The sequence below is a fragment of the Pan paniscus genome, chromosome 6 (genome assembly GCF_029289425.2).
Source record: "Pan paniscus chromosome 6, NHGRI_mPanPan1-v2.0_pri, whole genome shotgun sequence".
Classification (NCBI taxonomy): Eukaryota; Metazoa; Chordata; class Mammalia; order Primates; family Hominidae; genus Pan; species Pan paniscus.
In genome coordinates, this window is record NC_073255.2 from 121,067,560 (window position 1) to 121,084,790 (window position 17,231).

Consider the following 17,231-nt stretch of genomic DNA (forward strand, 5'->3'; position numbering starts at 1 on the left):
CATGGAAACATCTACACCGCCATCAGTGTGAATAAGGAAATATCTACAATGCCATCTGTATAAAAATATAAATATCTGCACCGCGAGCTGTACAAACATGGAAATATCTACATCGCTTGAAGTATAAACGTGGAAATAGCAACACCGCTATCGGTATAAACATGGAAATATCTACAACGCCATCAATGTAACATGGAAATATCTACACCGCTATGTCTATAAACATGGAAATACCTACACCGCTATCTCTATAAACATGGAAATATCTACACCGCTATCTGTATAAACATGGAAATATCTACATCGCTTGCTGTATAAACGTGGAAATACCAACACCGCTATCGGTATAAACATGGAAATATCTACAACGCCATCTATATAAACATGGAAATATCTACACCGCTATATCTATAAACATGGAAATACCTACACCGCTATCTCTATAAACATGGAAATATCTACACCGCTATCTGTATAAACATGGAAATATCTACACCGCTATCTGTATAAACATGGAAATATCTACACCGCGATCTGTATAAACATGGAAATATCTACACCGCGATCTGTATAAACATGGAAATATCTTCACCACGATCAGTATAAATATGGAAATATCTATACCGCGATCAGTATAAACATGGTAATATCTACACCACCATCTATTTAAACTTGGAAATATCTACACCGCCATCTGTAGAAAGATGGAAATATCTACACCGCATTCTGTGTAAACATGGAAATATCTACACCGATAGCTGTAAAAACATGGAAATATCTACACCGCTATCTGTATAAACATGGAAATATCTACACCGCGATGTGTATAAACATGGAAATATCTACACAGCTATCTCTATAAACATGGAAATATCTACACTGCCATCTGTATAAACATGGAAATACCTACAAGTCATCTGTATAAACATGGAAATATCTACACCGCCATCTGTATAAACACGGAAATATCTACACAGCCATCTATATATACATGGAGATATCTACAACGCTATCTGTATAAACATGGAAATAACTACAGCGCTATTTGTATAAACAAGGAAATATCTACACTGTGATCTGTATAAACATGGAAATATTTACACCGCTACCTGTATAAACATGGAAATTTCTACACCGTTATCTGTATAAATATGGAAATATCTACACCGCTATCTCTATAAACATGGAAATATCTACACCGCCATCTGTATAAACATGGAAATACCTATACAGTCATTTGTGTAAACATGGAAATATCTTCACAACCATCTGTATTAACATGGAAATATCTACAATGCCATCTGTACACACATGGAAATATCTACACAGCCATCTGTATAAACATGTAAATATCTACACTGCTATCTGTATAAACATGGAAATATCTACACCGCCATCTCTATAAACATGAAAATATCTACACTGCCATCTCCATAAACATGGAAGTAACTACTCCGCCATCTGTATAAACATGGAAACATCTACACCGCCATCAGTGTGAATAAGGAAATATCTACAATGCCATCTGTATAAAGATATAAATATCTGCACCGTGAGCTGTATAAACATGGAAATATCTACATCGCTTGCTGTATAATCGTGGAAATACCAACACCGCTATCGGTAAAAACATGGAAATATCTACAACGCCATCTATATAAACATGGAAATATCTACACCGCTATGTCTATAAACATGGAAATACCTACACCGCTATCTCTATAAACATGGAAATATCTACACCGCTATCTGTATAAACATGGAAATATCTACACCGCTATCTGTATAAACATGGAAATATCTACACCGCGATCTGTATAAACATGGAAATATCTACACCGCGATCTGTATAACCATGGAAATATCTACACGGCGATCTGTATAAACATGGAAATATCTACACCGCGATCTGTATAAACATGGAAATATCTTCACCGCGATCTGTATAAACATGGAAATATCTACACCGCTATCTGTATAAACATGGAAATATCTACACCGCCATCTATATAAACATGGAAATATCTACACTGCCATCTGTATAAACATGGAAATATCTACAATGCCATCTGTAGAAAGATGGAAATATCTACATCGCAATCTGTGTAAACATGGAAATATCTACACCGATAGCTGTAAAAACATGGAAATATCTACACCGCTATCTGTATAAACATGGAAATATCTACACCGCGATCTGCATAAACATGGAAATATCTACACAGATATCTCTATAAACATGGAAATATCTACACCGCCATCTGTATAAGCATGGAAATACCTACAAAGTCATCTGTATAAACATGGAAATATCTACACAGCCATCTGTATATACATGGAAATATCTACAACGCTATCGGTATAAACATGGAAATATCTACTGCGCTATTTGTATAAACAAGGAAATATCTACACTGTGATCTGTATAAACATGGAAATACTTACACCGCAATCTGTGTAAACATGGAAATATCTACACTGATAGCTGTAAAAACATGGAAATATCTACACCGCTATCTGTATAAACATGGAAATATCTACACCGCGATCTGTATAAACATGGAAATATCTACACAGCTATCTCTACAAACATGGAAATATCTACATCGCCATCTGTATAAACATGGAAATACCTATACAGTCATCTGTGTAAACATGGAAATATCTACACCACCATCTGTATAAACATGGAAATATCTACAATGCCATCTGTAGAAAGATGGAAGTATCTACACCGCCATCTGTATAAACATGGAAATATCTTCACCGCGATGTGTATAAACATGGAAATATCAACACAGCTATCTCTATAAACATGGAAATATCTACACCGCCATCCGTATAAACATGGAAATACCTACAAAGTCATCTGTATAAACATGGAAATATCTACACCGCCATCTGTATAAACATGGAAATATCTACGCAGCCATCTGTATATACAAAGAAATATCTACAACGCTATCTGTATAAACATGGAAATAACTACAGCGCTATTTGTATAAACAAGGAAATATCTACACTGTGATCTGTATAAACATGGAAATATTTACACCGCTGTCTGTATAAACATGGAGATATCTTCACCACTATCGCTATAAAGGTGGAAATACCTACACCACCATCTCTATACACTTGGAAATATCTACAGCGCTTTCTGTATAAATATAGAAAAACCTACACCGCCATCTCTACAAACATGGAAATATCTTCACCGCCATCTGCATGAACATGGAAATATCTACACCGCTATCTGTATAAACATGGAAATATCTACACCGCCATCTGTATAAACATGGAAATATCTACACTGCCATCTGTGGAAATGTGGAAATACCTACACCGCCATCTGTATAAACATGGAAATATCTACACCTCTATTTGTATAAACATGGAAATATCTACACCGGTATCTGTATAAATATGGAAATATCTACACCGCTATCTCTGTAAACATGGAAATGTCTACACTGCTATCTGTATAAACATGGAAATATCTACACCGCTATCTCTATAAACCTGAAAATATCTACACTGACATCTGTATAAATGTGGAAATATTTACACAGTCATCTGTATAAAGATGGAAATATCTACACCACTATCTGTATCAACATGGAAATATCTACACTGCTGTATATATAAACATGGAAATATCTACATCGCTATCTGTATAAACATGGAAATATCTCCACCGCTATCTCTATAAACATGTAAATACCTACAACGCTATCTGTATAAAGATGGAAATATCTACACCGCTATCTGTACAAATTTGCAAATATCTACACCGACATCTATATAAACATGGAAATATCTCCACCCCTATCTATATAAACATGGAAATATCTACACCGCCATCTGTAAACATGCAAATATCTACACATTCGTCTGTATAATCATGGAAATATCTACACCACCATCTCTATAAACATGGCAATATATATACTGCCATCTGTATACACATGGAAATATCTACACCGCCATCTGTATAAACATGAAAATATCTACACCGCTATCTGTATAAATATGGAAATATCTACACCGCCATCTGCATAAACATGGAAATATCTACACCGCTATCTCTACCAACATGGAAATATAAACACCACTCTCTGTATAAACATGGAAATATCTACACCGCTATCTGTATAAACATGGAAATATCTACACTGCCATCTGAATAAACATGGAAATCTCTACACCGCTATCTGTATAAAGATGGAAATATCTACAATGTTTTCTGTGTAAACATGGAAATATCTACACAGCTCTCTGGGTAAACATGGAAATTACCACACCGCTATCTGTGTAAATATGGATAGATCTACATCGCTATCTCCATAAACATGGGAATATCTACACAGTCATATATATAAAGATGGAAATAACTACACCACCATCTCTATAAACATTGAAATACCTACACTGCCATCTGTATACACATGGAAATAACTACACAGCCATCAGTATAAATATGGAAACATCTGCACCACTATCTCTATACACATGGAAATAACTACACAGCCATCAGTATAAATATGGAAACATCTGCACCACTATCTCTATACACATGGAAATACCTACACCTCTACCTGTGTAAACAGGGAAATATCTACACTGCCATCTCCATAAACATGGAACTATGTACACCACCATCTGTGTAAAAATGTAAATATCTACACCGCTATCTGTATAAACATGGAAATATCTACAGTGCCATCTGTATAAAGATAGAAATACCTACACCACTATCTGTATAAACATGGAAATATCTACAGCGCCATCTGTATACAGATGGAAATATCTACACCGCTATCTGTATAAACATGGAATTATCTACTCCGCTATCTGTATAAACATGGAAACATCTCCACCCCTATCTGTGTAAACATGGAAACATCTACACCGCTACCTGTATAAACATGGAAATATCTACACATTCATCTGTATAAACATGAAAATATCCTCACCACTATCTCCATAAACATGCAAATACCTACACCAGCATGTCTATACACATGGAAATATCTACACCGCTATCTAAATAAACACACAGTATCTACACCGCCATCACTAAAAACATTGAAATATCTACCCCGCTATCTTTATATACATAGAAATATCTACACCACTATCTCTATAAACTTGAAAATACCTACACCGCCATCTCTATAAACTTGTAATTAACTACACCGCTATCTCTATAAACATAGAAATATCCACACCACCATCTCTATAAACATGGAAATATCTACACCGCCATCTACATAAACATGGAAATATCTACACCACCATCAGTATAAACATCGAAATATCTACACCATCATCTGTATAAACATAGGAATATCTACACTGCCATCTGTGCAAAGATGGACATATCTACACGACAATCTGTATAAACATGGAAATATCTACACATCTACCTGTACAAACATGGAAATATCTACACCGCTATCTGTATAAACATGGAAATATCTACAACGCTATCTCCATAAACATGGAAATGTCTACACCGCTATCTGTATAAACATGGAAATATCTGCATGGCTATGTCTATAAACATGGAAATATCTACACCACCATCTGTATAAACATGGAAATATCTACACAGTCATCTGTATAAACATGGAAATGTCTACACAACCATCTCTATAAACATGGAAATATCTATCTGCCATCTGTATACGCATGGAAATATCTACACAGCCATCTGTATAAACATGGAAATATCTACACCGCTATCTGAACAAACTTGGAAATATCTCCACCGCTATCTGTATAAATATGGAAACATCTACACCGCCATCTGCATAAACATGGAAATAACAACACCGCTATCTCTGCAAACCTGGAAATATCTACACCACTATCTGTACAAACATGGAAATATCTACACCACTATCTGTATAAATATGGAAATATCTACACCACCTTCTGAATAAACATGGAAATATCCACACCGCAATCTGTATAAATATGGAAATATCTACAATGATATCGCTATAAACATGTAATTATCTACACCTCTATATGTATAAACATGGAAACATCTCCACCGCTGTCTGTATAAACATGGAAACATCTACACCTCTATCTGTATAAACATGGAAATATCCACACAGCTATCTGTATACAGATGGAAATTTCTACAACGCTATCTGTGTAAACACGGAAATGTCTACACAGGTCTCTGGGTAAACATGGAAATATCTACACCGCTATCTGTGTAAACATGGTAATATCTACACCGCTATCTGTATAAACATGGAAATATCTCCACCGCTATCTGTATTAAGATGGAAAGATCTACACCGCTATTAGTAGAAACATGGAAATATCTACAACGCTATTTGTATAAACATGCAAATATATATAACGCTATCTATGTAAACATGGAAATATCTACACCGTTTTCTGTGTAAACATGCAAATATCTACACCACTATGTGTGTAAAAATGCAAATATCTACACCAAAATCTGTGAAAAGATGGAAATATCTACACCATTATCTGTGTAAACATGGAAATACCCACACCGCTATCTGTATAAACATGGAAATATCTACACCGCTATGTGCATAAACATGGAAATGTATACACCGCTATCTGTATAAATATGGTAATACCTACACCGCTATCTCTATAAACATGGAAATATCTACACCGCTATCTGTATAAACATGGAAATAACTACACAGCTATCTCTATAAACATGGAAATATCTACACCGCCATCTGTATAAACATGGAAATATCTACAAATTCATCTGTATAAACATGGAATTATCTACACCGCTGTCTGCATAAACACGTAATTACCTACACCTTAATCTGTATAAACATGGAAATATCTACACCGCTATCTGTGTAAACATGGAAATGTCTACACCACTATCTGTATAATGATGGAAATACCTACACCGCCATCTCTATACACATGGAAATATCTACACCGATGTGTGTATAAACTTGGAAATATCTACACTGCCATCTGTATAAACATGGAACTATCTACACCACTATCTGTGTAAACATGGAAATATCTACACTGCTATCTGTGTGAACATGGAAATATCTACACCGCTATCTTTATAAACATGGTTATTTCTACTCTGCCAACAGTATAATAATGGAAATATCTACACAGTCCTCTGTATAAACATGGAAATGTCTACACAGCCATCTGTATAAACATGGAAATACCTAAACCGCTCTCTCTATAAACATGGAAATATCTACAATGCTATCTGCGTAAACATGGAAATATCTACACAGCTATCTTTCTAAACATGGAAATCTCTACACCGCTATCAGAATAAACATGGAAAATCTACACTCTAATCTGTGCAAAGATGGAAATATCTACACTGCTATCTGTGTAAACCTGGAAATATCTACACCGCTATCTGTATAAACATGTAAATATCTACACAGTTTTCTTTATAAACATTGAAAAATCCACACCGCCATCTCTATAAAAATGGAAATATCTACATGGCAATCTGTATAAACATGGAAATATCTACACCGCTATCTGTATAAATATGGAAATATCTACACTGCTATCTCTATAAACATGGAAATATCTACACCGCTATCGGTATCAACATGGAAATATCTACACCGCTATCTCTATAAACATGGAAATATCTACACCGCTATCTCTATAAACATGGAAATATCTACACAGTCATCTGTATAAACATGGTAATATCCACACCACGATCACTTTAAACATGGAAATATCTACTCTGCCATCTGTATATACATGGAAATATCTACACAGCCATCTTTATAACCATGGGAATATCTATACCACCATCTCTATAAACATGGAAATACCTACACCGCTATCTCTGTAAACATGTAAATATCAACACTGCAATCTCTACAAACATGGAAATATCTACAACGCCATATCTATCACCATGAAAATATCTATAGCGCCATCTCCATAAACATGGAAATATCTACACCGCCATCAGTATAAACATGGAATTATCTACACCGCTATCTGTTTAAACATTGAAACATCTACACTGCCATCTCTGTAAAGGTGGAAATATCTACACCGCGAGCTGTATAAACATGGAATTATACACACCGCTATCTGTAAAAACATGGAAAAACCAACACCGCTATCTGTATAAACATTTAAATATCTACACCGCTCTCTGTCTAAAGATAGAAATACCTACACCACTCTCTCTATAAACATGGAAATACGTACACCGCCATCTCTATACTCATGTAAATATCTACACCGCTATCTCTATAAACATGGAAATATCTACAACGCTATGGGTGTAAACATGGAAATATCTACATAGCTATCTGTGTGAACATGGAAATATCTACACCGCTATCTTTATAAACATGGTTATATCTACACAGCCAACAGTATTGTAATGGAAATATCTACAGAGTCCTCTCTATAAACATGGAAATGTCTACACAGCCATCTGTATAAACATGGAAATACCTAAACCACTCTCTCTTTAAACATGGAAATATCTACAATGCTATCTGCGTACACATGGAAATATCTACACAGCTATCTTTCTAAACATGGAAATATCTACACCGCTATCAGAATAAACATGGAAAATCTACACTGCAATCTGTGCAAAGATGGAAATATCTACACTGCTATCTGTGTAAACCTGGAAATATCTACACCGCTATCTGTAAAAACATGGAAATATCTACACAGCTATCTTTATAAACATGGAAAAATCCACACCGCCATCTCTATAAAAATTGAAATATCTACATGGCAATCTGTATAAATATGGAAATATGTACACCGCTATCTGTATAAATATGGAAATATGTACACCGCTATCTGTATAAATATGGAAATATCTACACTGCTATCTCTATAAACATGGAAATATCTACACCGCTATCGGTATCAACATGGAAATATCTACACCGCTATCTCTATAAACATGGAAATATCTACATCGCTATCTGTATAAACAAGGAAATATCTACACAGTCATCTGTACAAACATGGTAATATCCACACCACGATCACTTTAAACATGGAAATATCTACTCTGCCATCTGTATATACATGGAAATATCTACACAGCCATCTGTATAAACATGGGGATGTCTATACCACCATCTCTATAAACTTGGAAATACCTACACCGCTATCTCTGTAAACATGGAAATATCAACACTGCAATCTCTACAAACATGGAAATATCTACACCGCCATATCTATCAACATGAAAATATCTATAGCGCCATCTCCATAAACATGGAAATATCTACACCGCCATCAGTATAAACATGGAATTATCTACACCGCTATCTGTATAAACATTGAAACATCTACACTGCCATCTCTGTAAAGGTGGAAATATCTACACCGTAAGCTGTATAAACATGGAAGCATACACACTGCTATCTGTAAAAACATGGAAAAACCAACACCGCTATCTGTATAAACGTTTAAATATCTACACCGCTCTCTATCTAAAGATGGAAATATCTACACCACTCTCTCTATAAACATGGAAATACCTACACCGCCATCTCTATACACATGTAAATATCTACACCGCTATCTCTATAAACATGGAAATATCTACAACGCTATGGGTGTAAACATGGAAATATCTACATAGCTATCTGTGTGAACATGGAAATATCTACACCGCTATCTTTATAAACATGGTTATATCTACACAGCCAACAGTATTGTAATGGAAATATCTACACAGTCCTCTGTATAAACATGGAAATGTCTACACAGCCATCTGTATAAACATGGAAATACCTAAACCACTCTCTCTTTAAACATGGAAATATCTACAATGCTATCCGCGTACACATGGAAATATCTACACAGCTATCTTTCTAAACATTGAAATATCTACACCGCTATCAGAAAAAACATGGAAAATCTACACTGCAATCTGTGCAAAGATGGAAATATCTACACTGCTATCTGTGTAAACCTGGAAATATCTACACCGCTATCTGTATAAACATGGAAATATCTACACAGCAATCTTTATAAACATGGAAAAATCCACAGCGCCATCTCTATAAAAATGGAAATATCTACATGGCAATCTGTATAAATATGGGAATACCTACACCGCTATCTGTATAAATATGGAAATATCTACACTGCTATCTCTATAAACATGGAAATATCTACACCGCTATCGGTATCAACATGGAAATATCTACACCGCTATCTCTATAAACATGGAAATATCTACACCGCTATCTGTATAAACATGGAAATATCTACACAGTCATCTGTATAAACATGGTAATATCCACACCACGATCACTTTAAACATGGAAATATCTACTCTGCCATCTGTATATACATGGAAATATCTACACAGCCATCTGTATAAACATGGCGATATCTATACCACCATCTCTATAAACATGGAAATACCTACACCGCTATCTCTTTAAACATGGAAATATCAACACTGCAATCTCTACAAACATGGAAATATCTACACCACCATATCTATCATCATGAAAATATCTATAGCGCCATCTCCATAAACATGGAAATATCTACACCGCCATCAGTATAAACATGGAATTATCTACACCGCAATCTGTATAAACATTGAAACATCTACACTGCCATCTCTGTAAAGGTGGAAATATCTACACCGTGAGCTGTATAATCATGGAAGTATACACACCGCTATCTGTAGAAACATGGAAAAACCAACACCGCTATCGGTATAAACATTTAAATATCTACACCGCTCTCTATCTAAAGATGGAAATATCTACACCACTCTCTCTATACACATGGAAATACCTACACCGCCATCTCTATACACATGTAAATATCTACACCGCAATCTCTATAAACATAGAAATATCTACAACGCTATGGGTGTAAACATGGAAATATCTACATAGCTATCTGTGTGAACATGGAAATATCAAAACCGCTATCTTTATAAACATGGTTATATCTACACAGCCAACAGTATTGTAATGGAAATATCTACACAGTCCTCTGTATAAACATGGAAATGTCTACACAGCCATCTGTATAAACATGGAAATACCTAAACCACTCTCTCTTTAAACATGGAAATATGTACAATGCCATCTGCGTACACATGGAAATATCTACACAGCTATCTTTCTAAACATGGAAATATCTACAACGCTATCAGAATAAACATGGAAAATCTACACTGCAATCTGTGCAAAGTTGGAAATATCTACACTGCTCTCTGTGTAAACCTGGAAATATCTACACCGCTATCTGTATAAACATGGAAATATCTACACAGCTATCTTTATAAACATGGAAAAATCCACACCTCCATCTCTATAAAAATGGAAATATCTACATGGCAATCTGTATAAATATGGAAATATCTACACCGCTATCTGTATAAATATGGAAATATCTACACTGCTATCTCTATAAACATGGAAATATCTACACCGCTATCGGTATCAACATGGAAATATCTACACCGCTATCTCTATAAACATGGAAATATCTACACCGCTATCTGTATAAACATGGAAATATCTACACAGTCATCTGTATAAACATAGTAATATCCACACCACGATCACTTTAAACATGGAAATATCTACTCTGCCATCTGTATATACATGGAAATATCTACAAAGCCATCTGTATAAACATGGGAATATCTATACCACCATCTCTATAAACATGGAAATACCTACACCGCTATCTCTGTAAACATGGAAATATCAACACTGCAATCTCTACAAACATGGAAGTATCTACACCACCATATCTATCAACATGAAAATATCTATAGAGCCATCTCCATAAACATGGAAATATCTACACCGCCATCTGTATAAACATGGAATTATCTACACCGCTATCTGTATAAACATTGAAACATCTACACTGCCATCTCTGTAAAGGTGGAAATATCTACACCACGAGCTGTATAAACATGGAAGTATACACACCGCTATTTGTAAAAACATGGAAAAACCAACACAGCTATCTGTATAAACATTTAAATCTCTACACCGCTCTCTATCTAAAGATGGAAATATCTACACCACTCTCTCTATAAACATGGAAATACCTACACCGCCATCTCTATACACATGGAAATATCTACACCGCTATCTCTATAAACATGGAAATATCTACAACGCTATGGGTGTACACATGGAAATATCCACATAGCTATCTGTGTAAACATGGAAATATCTACACCGCTATCTGTATAAAGATGGAAATATCTAAAACGCAATTTGGGCAAGATGGAAATATCTAAACCGCTATCTGTGTAAACATGGAAATATCTACACTGCAATCTGTATATACATGGACATATCTACATCGCTATCCAGATAAACATGGAAATATCTACACCGCCGTCTGTAGAAACCTGGAAAAATCTACACCGCTATCTGTATGAATGTGGAAATATCTACACCGCAATCTGCATAAACATGGAAATATCTACACTGCCATCTGTGAAAAATGGAAATACCTACACCACAATCTGCATAAACATGGAAATATCTACACCGCTACCTGTATAAACATGGGAATATCTACAACACGATCTGTATAAACAAAGAAATATCTTCACCGCTATCTTTATAAACATGGAAATAACTACAGGGCTATCTCTATAAACATGGAAATATCTACACCGCAATCTCTATAAACGTGGAAATATCTACACTGCCATCTCCATAAACTTGGAAATATCTGCATCGCTATCAGTATAAACATGGAAATATCTACACCACTATCTGTATAAACATGGAAATATCTACACCGTTATTTGTATAAACATGGAAATATCTACACCGCTATCTGTACAAACATGGAAAAATCTAAAAATTCATCTGTATAAACATGGTAATATGCACACCACTATCTCTTCAAACATGGAAAAATCTACTCTACCATCTGTATATACATGGAAATATCTACACAGCCATCTGTATAAACATGGAAATATCTATACCACAATCTCTGTAGACATGGAAATACCTACACCGCTATCTCTGTAAACATGGAAATATCAACACTGCAATCTCTATAAACATGGAAATATCTACACCGCCATATCTATCAACATGAAAATATCTACCCCGCCGTCTCCATGAACATGGAAATATCTACACAGCCATCTGTATAAACATGGAACTATCTACACCGCTATCTGTATAAACATTGAAACATCTACAACGCTATCCAGATAAACATGGAAATATCTACACTGCCATCTGTAGAAACCTGGAAAAATCTACACCGCTATCTGTATAAATATGGAAATATCTACACCGCCATCTGTATAAACATGGAAATATCTACACTGCCTTCTGTGGAAAATGGAAATACCTACACCACAATCTGCATAAACATGGAAATATTTACACCGCTACCTGTATAAACATAGAAATATCTACACGGCTATCTGTATAAACATGGAAAAATCTACACCACGATCTGTATAAACAAGGAAATATCTGCGCTATCTGTATAAACATGGAAATATCTACACTGCTACCTTTATAAACATAGAAATATCTACACCGCTATCTGTATAAACATGGAAATGTATACACCGCGATCTGTATAAAAAGGAAATAACTCCACCGCTATCTGTAAACCCATGGAAATTCCTACACAGCAATCAGTATAAACATGGAAATATCTACCCGCTATCTATATAAACATGGAAGTAACTACAGCGCTATCTCTATAAACATGGAAATATCTACACCGCAATCTCTATAAACGTGGAAATATCTACACCGCTATCTCTATAAAGTTGGAAATATCTGCATCGCTATCAGTATAAACATGGAAATATCTACACCGCTATCAGTATAAACATGGAAATATCTACACCGCTATCTGTATAAACATGGAAATATCTACACCGCTATCTGTATAAACATGGAAATAACTACAACGCTCTCTGTGTCAACATGGAAATATCTACAAAGCTATCTGTGTAAACTTGGAAATATATACTCCGCTATCTGTGTAAAGATTGAAATATCTACACCGCTCTCTGTATAAAGATGGAAATATCTACACCACTCTCTCTATAAACATGGAAATACCTACAACGCCATCTCTATACACTTGGAAATATCTACACCGCTATCTCTATAAACATAGAAATATCTACAACGCTATCTGTGTAAAGATGGAAATATCTGCAACGCAATCTGGGCAAAGATGGAAATAACTACACCGTTATCTGCGTAAACATGAAAATATCTACACCGCTATCTGTACATACATGGAAACATCTGCACCGCTATCTGTATAGACATGGAAATATCTACAACGCCATCTGTAGAAACATGGAAATATCTACACCGCCATCTGCATAAACATGGAAATATCTACACTGCCATCTGTTGAAAATGGAAATACCTACACCACTATCTGCATAAACATGGAAATATCTACACGGCTATCAGTATAAATATGGAAATACCTACACCGCTATCTCTATAAACATGGAAATATCTACACCGCTATCTGTATATACATGGAAAAATCTACATGGCTATCTCTATAAACATGGAAATATCTGCACCGCCATCTGTATAAATATGTAAACACCTACACTGCTATCTCAATAAACATAGAAATGTCTACACCTCTATCTGTTTAAACATGGAAATATCTACATGGCTATCTCTATAAACATGGAAATATCTACACCGCCATCTCTATAAACATGGAAATACCTACAGAGTCATCTGTATAATCATGGAAATACCTTCACCAATATCTGTATAAACATGGAAATATCTAAACTACCATCTGCATAAACATGGAAATACCTACACAGCCATCTCTATAAACATGGAAATCTCTACACCACTGTCTGTATAAACATAGAAATATCTATATCGTTATCTGTGTAAACATGGAAATATCTCGACCGCTATCTCTATAAACATGGAAATATCCCCATCGCTATCTCTATAAACATGGAAATATGTACACTGCTATCTTTATAAACATGGAAATATCTACACCTCTATCTGTATAAACAAAGAAATACCCACGCTGCCATCTATATAAACATGGAAACAGCAACACTCCAATCTGTATAAACATGGAAATGTCTACACCGCCATCTGAATAAACATGGAAATATCTCCACCGCTATCTGTATAAACGTGGAAGTATCTACATCGTTATCTGCATAAACATGGAAATACCTACAGCTACATCAGTGTAAACATGGAAATATCTACACCGCTATCTCTATAAACATGGAAATGTCTTCATCGCTATCTGTATAAACCTGGAAATATCTATACTGCCATCTGTATAAACATGGAAGTAGCCACACCACTATCTGTATAAACATGGAAATATCTACACCACCATCTGAATAAACATCGAAATATCTACACGGCTATCTGTATAAATATGGAAATATCTACACCGCCATCTCTATAAACATGGAAATATCTCCAACGCCATCTGTATAAACATCGACATATCTCCACCGCTATCTGTAGAAACATGGAAATATCTACAGTACTATCTGTATCAACATGGAAATATCTACACTGCTATCTGTATAAACATGGAAATATCTACACCGCTATCTGTATAAACATGGAAATATCTACACCGCTATCTGTATAAATATGGAAATGTCTACACCGCTATCTCTATAAACATGGAAATGTCTACACCGCTATCTGTATAAACATGGAAATGTCTCTATAGCTATCTCTATAAACATCAAAATATCTACACCGTAATCTGCATAAACTTGGAAATAACTACTCAGTCTTCTGTATAAACATGCAAATATCTACACCAACATCTGTATAAAGATGGAAATATCAACACTGCCCTCTGTATAAACAAGGAAATATCTACACCGCTATCTGTATAAACATGGAAACATCTACACCGACACGTGTATAAACATGGAAATATCTACACCGTCATCTGTATAAACATGGAAATATAACACCGCTGTCTGTATAAACATGGAAATATCTACACTGCTATCTAAATAAACATGGAAATATCTGCACCGCTATCTGTATAAACATGGAAATATCTACACCGCTATCTCTATGAACATGGAAATATCAACACCACCATCTGTATAAACATGGAAATATTAACACAGTCATCTGTATAAACATGGAAATATCTACAGCGCTATCTCTATAAACATGGAAATACCTGCACCGCTGTGTGTATAAACATGGAAATATCTACACCGCTATTTCTACAAACATGGAAATATCTACACCGCCATCTGTGTAAACATGGAAATATCTACACAGTCATCTGTATAAACATGGAAATATCTACACCACCATCTCTATAAACATGTAAATATCTACACTACCATCTGTATAAACATGGAAATATCTACACCACCATCTCTATAAACATGGAAATATCTACACTGCCATCTGTATACACATGGAAATATCTACACAGCCATCAGTATAAACGTGGAAACATCTACACCGCTATCTCTATACACATGGAAATACCTATACCGCTATCTCTATAAACATGGAAATATCTACAAAGTCATCTCAATAAACATGAAAATATCTACACCGCCATCTCCATAAACATGGAACTATCTACACCTCCATCTGTGTAAACATGGAAATATCTACACCGCTATCAGTATAAGCATGGAGATATCTACAGTGCCATCTGTATAAAGATGGAAATATCTACACCGCAAGCTGTATAAATATGGAAATATCTACACCGCTCTCTTTATAAACATGGAAGTATCAACACAGCTATCTGTATAAACCTGGAAATATCTACACCGCAATATATAAAAACGTGGAAATATCTTCACCAGTATCTTCAAAAACATGGAAATAACTACAACGCCATCTCTATAAACATGGAATTATCTACACCGCTATCTCTATAAATATAGAAATAACTACAACGCCATCTCTATAAACATGGAAATATCTTCACCCCCATCTGCATAAAAATGGAAATATCTACAACACCATCTGTATAAACATGGCAATATCTACACTGCCGTTTGTAAAAAGATGGAAATATCTACACAGGTATATGTATAAACATGGAAATATCTACACCGGTATTTGTATAAACATGGAAATATCTACACCACGATCTGTATCAACATGGAAATATCTACACCGGTATCTCCAGAAGCATGGACATGTCTACACCTCTATCTGTATAAGCAT